Source organism: Euprymna scolopes, chromosome 12 (genome assembly GCF_053919585.1).
Source record: "Euprymna scolopes isolate OS-2025 chromosome 12, ASM5391958v1, whole genome shotgun sequence".
Lineage (NCBI taxonomy): Eukaryota > Metazoa > Mollusca > Cephalopoda > Sepiida > Sepiolidae > Euprymna > Euprymna scolopes.
The window spans coordinates 35982886-35995086 of NC_136493.1; the positions used below are offsets into that span (position 1 = coordinate 35982886).

At 35.8% G+C, this 12201-nt stretch overlaps 1 protein-coding gene and 1 pseudogene across 1 annotated transcript in view; both read right to left on the minus strand.

Moving 5' to 3' along the window:
* The window catches only part of LOC145291250 (uncharacterized), a 1874965-nt gene that overhangs the window by 210185 nt on the left and 1652579 nt on the right, over nucleotides 1–12201 (minus strand). The window lies entirely within an intron of this gene.
* Nucleotides 4514–4632, minus strand: LOC145291662 (5S ribosomal RNA; annotated as a pseudogene).

Here is a 12201-nt window from a genome sequence, read left to right on the forward strand (position 1 = left end):
GGATAGCCATAGAAGCTGTCGTTATGAAAGGAAGAGATGGAAGCAGTTGTGATGAGGTTCATTGACATGCTCACACAAGAGGACTTTCATGGGGCCTTCCAGAAGTTGTTAGAATGGTACAACAAGTGCATTGCAGCCGGAGGAGATTACTTCGAAGGGAACTAGATCTTCATGTCTGTACTATCAATAATAGTTTCCAAACAAAAAAGTCTGGAAACTTATTGAAGGCACCTCGTAGCTTCCTATTCCAGTTGCTTCTTTCCAATGAAGTGCAGGTTTGCAGATCTTTATTACTGCTGATTGTTTTCCTCCAAGCTATAGCCTTGGTCTTTTTAAGACTAAGCTCAATAGATATCTGGACGATATAGGGCATAATCACGTTGACACACTGGTTCTCTGAGTGAATCAAAGTTGAGCCTGGTCAGTACCAGATGGATGACCAATTTGGAAATACCAGGCACTGTATGTAGGAGGACGTCGACACCTTCCTGCAAGAACTTAAAAAAATCTTAATATCAACAACTCCCCTAATTGGGACATACATGCGACTGGGGGGGGGCTTCTTGTGAATTCCATATTTCTATGAAAATTCCACCTTTGGAGGAAGCTGGTTAAAGCTGCCTAGGGTTAGTACTGTCATTTCATTTTATTTCATTTTTAAATATGCATCTGCTGTCTTTGCGATAATCATCTTTCATTATTGTTAGCTCTTTACATCAAGTGGCTTCATATTTCGTCTGGAGTGATTTCCATTAAAAAATAATGGATCACTCATGATTTGTGTCATTAAACTATGTTTTAAAAAATTAAATTGGGAAACAAACACTGATTAACTCAGCTCTATCATTATATATGGCCTAATCACATTGACACACCGGTTCTCATTGGATCACTGAAGTTAAGCAGCGTTGAGCATGGTAAGCACCTGAGGGGTGACCATTTGTTAATACTAGGCGCTGTACGTAGGAGAACATCGACACGTCTATTCAGGAACTTCAAAAACGTAACACTATCATCTCTCCTAATCAGGCTATACATGCAACTGGAAACCATTTGTGAATTTGATATTCCCTATACGCTTGCTCCCTTGAGAAAAGCTGGTTCAACCAACCTCGGGTGGATGTCGTTGGATATATATATATATATATATATATATATATATATATATATATATATATATATATATATATATATATATATATATATGTGTGTGTGTGTGTGTGCGTATGTTTATTATTTCAACGTCGGGAGTATTTCCTTAAATCATTACAAGATTGTTTCTATAGACGGGATAAACAAATTATCCAGCCTATGTCATCAGACAAGTTAAGTCAAAATAAATTAGAAGAAAAGGTTTTTCATTACATATGGATATTAAAAACCAAGAGTTGGCCTAATGGATGAAGAGAAGCAAGAGAGAGAGAAAGAAAGGAGGAAAAAGAGTGGGGGAAGAGAAAAAGTATATTTAAATAAATTAGAATTAGAATTGGAATTAAAAAAGAGAGAAGGAAAGAAATGGGACTGAGGATGTCAAGAAGAAGTTGTTTGTTAGAAGGGAGAGAATAAAAAAAAATTATTCCCCTTGCCTTCTTTTTTTTTTTTTAACGATAATTTTCATATAAAAGTGCTCAGTAATAAATAGATAATTTTTTTACTTAATCACGTTTCACGTTTTCATTGCAAAGCTAGAATAGTTCTGCCAATTTCCTGAATAGTTTGATTTGCTATCCCAAATCACGATGAACGAATTTCATGAGACAGTTCTTTTTTTCTTCTTCTTTTCGCTTGCTGCCTGCAGTCTGTAAATAATTTTTTGAACTTTTCTATATTGCCATTCTTTTTTCCCCTCCATTTTGTTTCTCTTTCACGTCCTCTATCTGACGTCACTCCCCTCCTCTATTTTCATCCCTCCACTTTCTTTCGCCTCCTTCCCCTCTCACTTTCGCCCCATCACAACTCTCTTTCGCCCCCATCCCCTCTCTTTTTCGCCCCCCCCCCCGTTTCTCAAGCAAATACACCCGAGGTTGAAAGATTAAAAACATTTCACTCGACTAATGTATCGAGCACTTTTCCCCTGATTTTTTACCAAATATACCTCTTAATATATCTATAATATAAAGCTGAACATCTGTGTGTGTGTGTCAGGTCACAAATAGGCTCCTATATGGTTGACTATTATAGAAAACTGATCACATATAATGATAGAAGATGTATCGAGACACAGGAATGGGTATGTTTGATCTGGCATAATGATGATTCATTAAGATTGTGGGGTCTGTGTACGCGCCTGATCCACAAAGTATGGAAATAAAAAATTTAAAAATGAAAAAAAAAACTTTACAAGTGTTTTTGATATAGATGTACATAATAATACTTTGATAAGTATGTTTTAACTTAAATAGGAATGGTATAATAAAAGTGTGGGGTTTGCGTTTGCGCCTAGCCTCCATAGAATGGAAATAGGCACAAACTTTAATAAAGACTTTTCATATCTATCTGCGTAAATATACTTTGATAATTATGTTTCAGTTTGAAGAAATATAGTATAATAAAATTATGGGGGTGTTCATTCGCGCCTGACCTCCATAGAATGTAAATATGTCACAAAGTTTAACAAGATTTTTTTAATATAGATCCACAGAATATTGCGATAAGTGTTTCAGTGTGACCAGGTATGATATAATAAATTATGGGATTTATCTATTTTATTTTTACTTTCATCATATTTTGCTTTGGTTTTGATACCCCCAACTTCAAAGCTATCCTATCATACTTTCATAAATCAGAGTCCATTTTCTGTCAGCTGTTTTTGAACCCAGTCAACGACGGGTACTTTTGCTATTTTAAAAATATAATTATCCACTGGTACGTGTTTCGTCGTCTACGACTTATCAGAGTGGCTGAATCGGGACCCTGTGATAAGAAGCCTAAGCCTCTTCCACTGAGCTATCTCGCAGGACTACTAATTTCATTGCATTTTTACGTAGATATTGTTTGTTTTTGTTAGCGATATTATTGAATGAATTCAATTATTTATACGGAAGCGCATTTTTACCCAAATGCACGTTGGGAATAATTTTGTGTGTGATATAATAAAAGGTTCGGAAAAGTATAACTTGGAACTGAAATGTATTGGATAAGGATCTCTCACTCTGCCAAAGATGATACAAACGAAATCTGATGCAGAGATTCCAATTTCGGATTTCAAGACTTGTCTTGTAATAAAATTAATGGAATCAGTGATCAGAAGTTATTGGTCAATATAATCGGATCGATAAATGATACCTTACTTCATGATTCAGAAATTCAGTCAATGTTTCCAATTTTAAATCTACCATTTCTTTACAGTGCCATTACCGTTGCCTGGAGACTGGCCTCTCCTTTTTGGACAAGAGAGAAGTTCTAATCTAATAGGACGTGCACAGTCTATAAAGCATCAAACGCTGTCGCATCACCATATTTTTTGCATCCGTGGCCATCTTTTATAAATACTCCACGGAATGTCAATAAAATCAAATATACAATGAAATTTTCTAGACAAAAAACAAATCATAGTGCAACAACCCAAGTAACGAGACAAGTGGAAGCTATTTTCAAGAAGAGAGAGTGTGAATATTTTAAAAAATAGATATTGCAGTAATCATTAAAAATCTCTATAAGCTTGTTGTTCTATGAAGCTAAAATTTAAAAGTAATGGAAAGAAATTAGAGTCATGAGGTCTACGTGAATACTTAAATGTCGAATTAAACTATTGTAGTTGAAGACAGCGTATTGGCTATACATACATATAGAGCAAGAAAAGTAGTTCATTGGGAAGCATTTAAGTGAATAGCATGCTTAGAGAAATGGCTATGGATCTTTAAAGTAAATAAAAATAAAAAGGGTTTTATGTTATTCTTAGGTATTTTTGGCTGATTTTCTTTGATTTAGACATAAAATAAACTAAAAATTAATACCTTGAAAAATTGGCAAATTTTCATGACCGCGGACCTGTCAGAATTTGGTGATTTTGCTAACTTGTTTTCTCTGCTGTTTTCAATGTTTCCTTTACAATAGAAGGATGTTAATGTTATTCTTAGGTATTTTTGGCTGATTTTCTTTGATTTCGACAAAAAATAAACTCAAAATTAATACATTGAAAAATAGTAAAGTTTTCATATGTAAACGGACCTGTCAGAATTTTTTAGGTTTAGTTCATTTTTCCTTATCGCCATTTTCAATGTTTCCTTTACAACACGTGGGTTGTCATGTTATTCTTTCGTATGATTTTCTTTATATTTCTTATATATATATATATATATATATATATATATATATATATATATGTGTGTGTGTGTGTGTGTGTGTAGTCAGCACCAACCCTATTCAGGGTTTAACCGGCTTCCTCCTTCGGAGGAAGTTTCATGAGAGTATGAAATTCACAAGCGATCCCCAGTCGCATGTATATCCCCATTAGGGAAGATGACGACGTTAGGTTTTTGCAACTTTTTGCAGGGAGGTGTCGACGTCTTCCTACATACAGCACCTGGAATTCCCAAATTGGTCACCCATTTTAGTAATGACCAGGCTCAACGTTGCTTAACTTCGGTGATCTGACGGGAACCAGTGTGTCAACGTTATTATGCCGTATCATATACACATATAACCGGTGTGTCAATGTGATTATGCCGTGTATATATATATATATATATATATATATATATATATATATATATATTACACGAATTGGGTACCATCATTTAGAAATAGAACCAAAACTTTTCACTCTCCACTCCCATTTGTTACCTGTGAGCGATGTGTGTATGTGTGTAGGTGTGTGTGTGCATATATATATATTTTTTTAAATTTTCACCCCAAACAAGGCACATTGCCACTTTAGTGTAGGGGGCTACTATCAGGGGCAACAACTACTGGAGTATTATATAGGGATTTAAGCAGTAAGATGTCGGTTCACATTATACTTGAACTTCTGCATGTCAGTACAGTTGGGGAAGCAAAGACCTGGCATGTAATTCCAAAGTCTAGCGGTTATGGGGAAGAAACTACTGGAGTAGAAAGATCTTTTACATCTAGGCATCTCTACTGTATGGTGGTGGGATTTAGCAGCCTGTCGAGTTTGTCGAGGGGGTTTACATCGTGGGGGCACAAATACTTGCAGTTCGTCAGAGGATTCTCCATTAAAATACTTGTAGAACAGGCAGAGGGATGCAACATTTCGTCGATGGAACAGAGGCTGAAGCTTAGATGCCAGTTCAGGGCCTATCAGATTGGCGACTCTCTTTTGAACCTTGTCTAGGAGCGAGAGACTAGTAGCAGATGCACCAACCCAAATATGACAACAATACTCCATACATGGGCGAATGGTGGCCTTATAGAGGTATAGGAGACTTTCGGATGTAAGTAGTTTTTTAGCACAGTAGAGAGAGCCTACCTTTTTTGCAGTGGCCCTGGCAATGCTTTCAATGTAATTGTTCCAACTCGTGTTTCCTGTGAACGTTAGGCCAAGGACTTTGAAAGATGTACTCTCAGATAAAGAGTCGGTGGCTTTGCTATTGGTGGTAGAGAAGGTTTCTTGTAATTATTGAAGAAAACTAGTTTAGTCTTGGCGGCATTGAAGTGACCATCCATTTTTGTCCGCTACAGATTGGAAGTCATCCTCTAGTGTTTCTGCCATTTCTTTCTATATATATATATATATATATATATATATACACACACACAATATATACATATATATACACACAGATATATATACATACATATATATATATATACACACACACACATATATATATATACACATAATATATATACACACACATACATATATATATATTACATACATATATATACACATACATACATATATACACATACATACATATATATACACACACATACATATATATACACACACATACATATACACATACATATATATACACATATATACATACATATCTACACACACATATATATACACATACACACATATATATACACATACATATATACATACACATACATATATATACACATACATATATACACACACATATATACACACACACACACATATATACACATACATATATATACACATACATATATACACACATACATATATATACACATACATATATATACACACACACATACATATATATACACATACATATATACACACACACATACATATATATACACATACATATATACACACACATACATATATATACACATACATATATACACACACACATATATACACACACATACATATACACATACATTATATATATATATATATATATATATTCACTGCTATCCCTTTTGTAAAAGATAAAATGACCCGATCATCAAAGACAAGCTTTAAACAAGGGCGCACTCTCAATAGAGTGTCATAATTATCATAGATATGGTCTGTTCTTTTCGTTTGATCCGTTTTGAACGTCTGTAAAAACTTGTGAAACTTATTGATTTTATTGCCAACATTTTTGTTTACTTCTTGCTAGAAAACTCATTTTGATTTGCCTCAAGCTTCTGCAAAATGTCTGTAACCAAATAAAGAATTTTTAACGTTGATTTTACAGACAAACAGGCCGGTTTGTTTTGTTCAATGCTAGCTACATCTAGTCCTCATTGCCCGGTAGTTCTTTAATTTAATTTTGTTTTTTCGTCAATTATTCAAACTACTGTTCTCGTTTTGAATATTGTTCTCACAATATTTCGGGCGATGTAATCTCCAAACTTTATTCACGTGGTCTTGTCATCCTTTGGAATCTTTATGGTGAACTAAACCCTTAATTTAATCCATGGAACGTAGATTAATCTCGTTCCGTCAGTCTTGACTGGATAGAATATTCAAGCTATTTGTGTGTGTCTTCTGGAGTTTCTTGAGCATTTACATAGGCACACATATGGGCAACTTATCTTTGTATAATACTTAGCTAACTTTTCCAGACCGCTACTTCAAATAATTGAAACGGACATTTTAAATAATAAACATTTTATTCATAAGTTACTTATAAACACAAAACTAAACGTATTATTACAGTACAGCATAATCACGTTAACACACTGGTTTGTGCTGGGTCACCGAAATCAGTACTAAAGTGACCATTTGAGACTTCTGTATTTGCTGTATGTGCTCTCCGCTTATCTCGGCATTGTTTCCAGTCGTCCTGGACTTCTCCTTGCTACTGGGCTCAAACAGTGCCGCATCAGAAGAGGTGTGGTTGGCATTGCGCAACCTTTGTCTCATAATTATGCATGCAGTTGCCCATACAGGGGTTATCCTTTGTCTTTCGAGACTGAACGGAGGCACGAAAACTTATCATATTTAGTCAAATAAACATTAACATTTTTCGTAATTTTTATACGATTTCTTTTTTTTTTTACATGGTGGTCACCACTTATCAAGGCCCGGAAGCCACTCGCGGATAAGGGTTATTGCATGTACAGTACGTTAGTGTTGAGATTTGATAAAGTGTTTTACTTAAGGGGGCGGTTCATCAGGAATTTGTTTGGACTTGAAGACATCCAAGTTGTAGTCAGGTGGGAAACAGGTAAACGGAAGAGAGTTCCACAGGCGTGCACTTCTAAGAAAGTTTTGTTTTTGGCACAGATAAAGAGTGGGGAAAATTTTTGACAGTGGTTTCAGCTAGACGGGTGTTTTTCGTGAAAGATTGGCGAGGGGAGACCAGTGATTTGAGCTCAGACGAGCACTTGCTATGGAAGTAACGATAAAACAAAGACAGGGTCGCAATGTCTCTCCTGTGGGAGAGAGGTTGCAGGGAAGAGAAAAGGGCATCCCCCACTAAGCCCCGAAGCCTATTTTGTACTCTGTCAAGGCAGGATAGGCTGTTTTTAGCAGCTCCTGCCCAGATGTGGCAACAGTACTCCATCCTTGGATGTACTTGGCTTTTATATAGATAGAGAATTGCATCAGCATTGAGATATCTTCTGGAGCGGTAGAAGGATCCTACCATCTTTCCAGTGACCTTGGCGATAGACTTGATGTACGTGTTCCATTTCATTTCATTTTCAATAAAACTTTTAAAATAAGGCTGTATGTTGTTTTCTTTAGGGCAAAAGTTTTATCGTTCTACCCTGTGTTTTGTTGCACATGAACTCTGGACGCGGAGTAACTTTGTTTGTCTGATTTATAAAACTCACTATGTCAGTCTGTTTACATTCTTTTCAAATGCATCGCCCCTGAGACGCAAGGTCACAGAGCGGCACAAGGTGTGTCAAATGATCGCAGTTTTTGTTGATCAGCCTTTTAAGTGTTTTTAACCGTTATAAATAGCTGCAAAGAGGTCAAAATTGCCAAAAAATTGGAACATGTAAGTCAACTTAAAATGCTATTGTACACATGTGCAAATATACATCTATATGTTAAAGCTAGTTCATTTTTAACTGTTTCTTTTCGTCTAATGATAGTTCAAATGGTAGCAACTCAGGCTGGAGCACTAAATGTTTTGGTTTCGGTTCTAGCTGATGTTACCTAAATCATATTTGTTGTTTTCTTTATACTTTTAAAATCACTACTATATATTGGGTACAATATAATAATCAATAGAGAAGTGGCGCTATAATGATAAGTATAAAATCTAATGGCTAATATTTTCGAAAGTCATCCCCTGTCTTTGATTGACTAGCCTTAATTCAAACCTTTGCCACAATAGTCACAAAAATTTTTCTCCCTTCTGTTTCGCTCTCAGTTTACTGAGCAGTTTGTTGGTAAAGTTTGAATTCCACCCAACCACTCCTTCCATTGTGGAGAGTTATTTGCATATAAATACATATATATCATAAAATGAAATATCGGGGAGACAGGATGTTTTGAAAAAAGACAAAAGAAAAAAAAAACAAATAACACACAGCAATTAAATCATCACAAACTACAGCTATACCGGCTCCGTTCAGAAAAAAGTGAAGATTTAAAATTATTTAAATTATAATTTTTCACTATTTCTTAAAGACGTCCGTTAATTCAAACGAAACCGGTAAAGCTTTCGTTTTTGATAATTCATTTCCTGTGTTTAATTTGTTTACCCTTTTGGTTTTATTAGTACATACATAATCTAACAATGTTTATTTTGTTGGAAGTTAAGACAGTGATATTTCCTGGGACAGCACTATTTGTCACTTTTTTTTTTATTAAAAAAAAAAAAAAATAGTTCCATTCTGATTGTATAGCTCTGTGCCAATCGACCACCATGCAGTTGTCAATTAATGCGAAAGAATTGTGCCAACCAAATTGGGAAAAGTCAGATTCAACATATTTGACAGAAAATGATCGACATCATATTCTGCAATCTATATTTAACTTGTTGTGCTTGTCTCGTCTGTAATAAGACAGACTGTAACCAGAAACAGAAATATCTATCCAATAATGGCTGCATTACTTGTGTCAGAGAAAAACAATGGAATACTAGACCTATCATCATTATCATCATCATCAGTTTAATGCTAATTTTATGTACTGAACGGCTTTAAGAAATTGACTTCCTACTTAACCTTTCTCTAGAATTTCTTTTATTCATCTTTCTCTCAAGTCCATTTTGATGTATTACTTCCACCCATGAGAACACTTATTTATTCTTTCAAGATGACCATACCATCGAAGTCTCCTGTTCTCCTGTTCTGCATACATCCCTCTATACTGCCTAGATTTCTTCTTCTTATTCTTCTGTCATACTGGGCTTCATTAAGAAAGATTAACACTTATGGTGCTTCGTTGCCAGTAAGTGCGTTGCTGGATCCAGACCCATAAAAATGATAACATCATCAAGAGGATATCATGCCAGCCAGTTTCGGCGCCTTATCCTTGACTGATTGCACTGGCACGGTGGCGCTCCTCTTGGTCTGGTGCTGACTCCTGCTCTCTGTGACAGATCACTACAAGCATTGCTATATTTTCATTGCTCTGACGTCAGGTGGTATTGACATTTAATTTGACGTCAGACACTCCGTCCAGTTTTCGTTATTTTTTTAAAGCCGCAGCTTTCTCAATTGTTTGGATTTCTGTTTCAGACTGTGTGAATCCGAATTAATTTCCCGGTAGATGAATGAAACCCTTCTCGATGAAACCTCGGGCTCCCACTCCGATATGGTAAAACTCCATATCCCGTGCAATTGATGCGTATTTTATTTTATTCAAATTAAAACAACGTTTGTATTTGAACCCACACCCTTGACATTATTCTCGCATTGCCGATGTACAGTTCAAACATTTCAAAATACAACGTGCGGCTCTTTACACACTTTTCTTTTTCCAACTTTACAACATGGCAAGGAAGAAGAAAAGGACAAAAAAAGAAACAAAACAACACACTGAAGATGGAGTATACCTCTGAAATATATTTGTTATAAATTTCAAACAAGTAAAATATTTGTTTATTTTCCTAATATTACGTTGTGATTTGGCTTTCAAGCGCACTTGATGCATATTTTATTTTATTCAAATTAAAACAACGTTTCTATATGAACTCACGCCCTTGACGTAAAACAACAACAACTGTTTTCTTAGCTTTTGGGCAAAGAACAAAGTATAGTATCTGTTCTCATGCTACTGTGATGAACTGGGAGGAAGCTTCACATGCTTCCCTGCAGTGAATTAATTCACAATACTTTTTAGAAATCCCAATCTGGTCAGTGTCTTGGGGGAAAACTAAAGCTGAACTTGTTTTAGCCAACTTACTTTTCACAATAAAAGCCCCCATCCCACTTGATCCCACTTGGTCCCAACTGATATAAATGATTCTTTTCTAAAAGAGGCTCCCTGTTTTGACAAACTTTTGAATCTGACATTTATTCCTGACCTGAAATGGAAGCTAATCTGTTGTCAAGGTTACTGGAAAAATGGTTGTGTCTTTTTACCACTCCGGAACTCCCAACGCAATCCTCTACCTATACAAGAGCCAGATACGTTCTAAAATGGAGTACTGTTGCCATATCTAGGTGGGAGCTACTTGGAGAACTCTGTCCTACTTGGACAAAGATTAAAACAAGCTTCGAAATCTAGTAGGTAATGCCCATTTTTTTCTCCCCTGCAATATCTTAACACACAGAAGAGGCGTTGCAAGCCTGTTTCTGCTCAGTCACTATTTTCATGACAAGTTCTAGCCTGAGCTTCAATCTATGGTCCCCCCTTTTGCTAAATTTTCACAAAAGACAATCGTCTATCTAAAACGACTATCAACAGTTTCCCTTACTCTCTATCGGTGCTTACACAAATTCCACAAAGAAAGCTTCTTTCCTAGAATTGCACGCCTGTGGAACTCTATTCCACTAACCTGCTTTCTGGCTAACTACAATATGGTCGTCTTCAAGTCCAATACAAACAAGTACTTGTTGAGCAACCCCCACCTAAATAATTCATTTCTTGCCCATTTTTCACCACTAATTATTAATATGCTATTGTCTCAGTTACTACCGTACACTCATTAACCTTTATCCTCGAGTGGTTTTGGGCCTTGATAAGTGGTGATTCCCATGTAAAAAGAAAACCGTGTGTAAAGCAACTATGAAAACATTAAGCTACTTCTCTTAACTGTAAAAACATCTTCAACTAGACTTCGCAAACAAATGCCCGAAAAGACGATAAGCTATGAATACAGTCCATGAAATGACCCAAGATAGAGAATATTCCAACATTAAAAACCGACGTTGTGTCTATTTTCCCTGAGCAGTGAAGAAGAAGTCCTTCCACACTGAGACAATTTTTTTTATTTTTGTTCCCATTCAGAGTGCCACTCTTGTAGAGCTGGATGTTCCCCCACATTAAAAATTGACCTTGTGTTAAACTTTGCCTTCGTAGGGTGGGAAGTTGGGGGAGAGGCAAGTAAATAGGAGAAAGAGAATGAGGAACCTACACCACCATCACCATCCAAATGTTTTTTTTACAAACGAAGCTTCAAACATCTTCTAAATGACTGCACTGATGTTTATCCAATGAATGTCTACACGAGTCAAGTCAAAAAAAGAAAACACATGTCAGACAAACGAGATGAGATCAATTCCTTTGTTAAGCAAAGCCGGGTAAAACACTTAGTGAGGCATTCGCCAATTATGTTGTTCTTAATTCTATTAAAGATGGAGAGAAAATGATTTCTTTTTTTCTTTTCCAAGTTTAATCTTCTCCTATTATATAAAAGGCAAAATGCGTGTGTTTTTATGTCTCACAAAAAACTT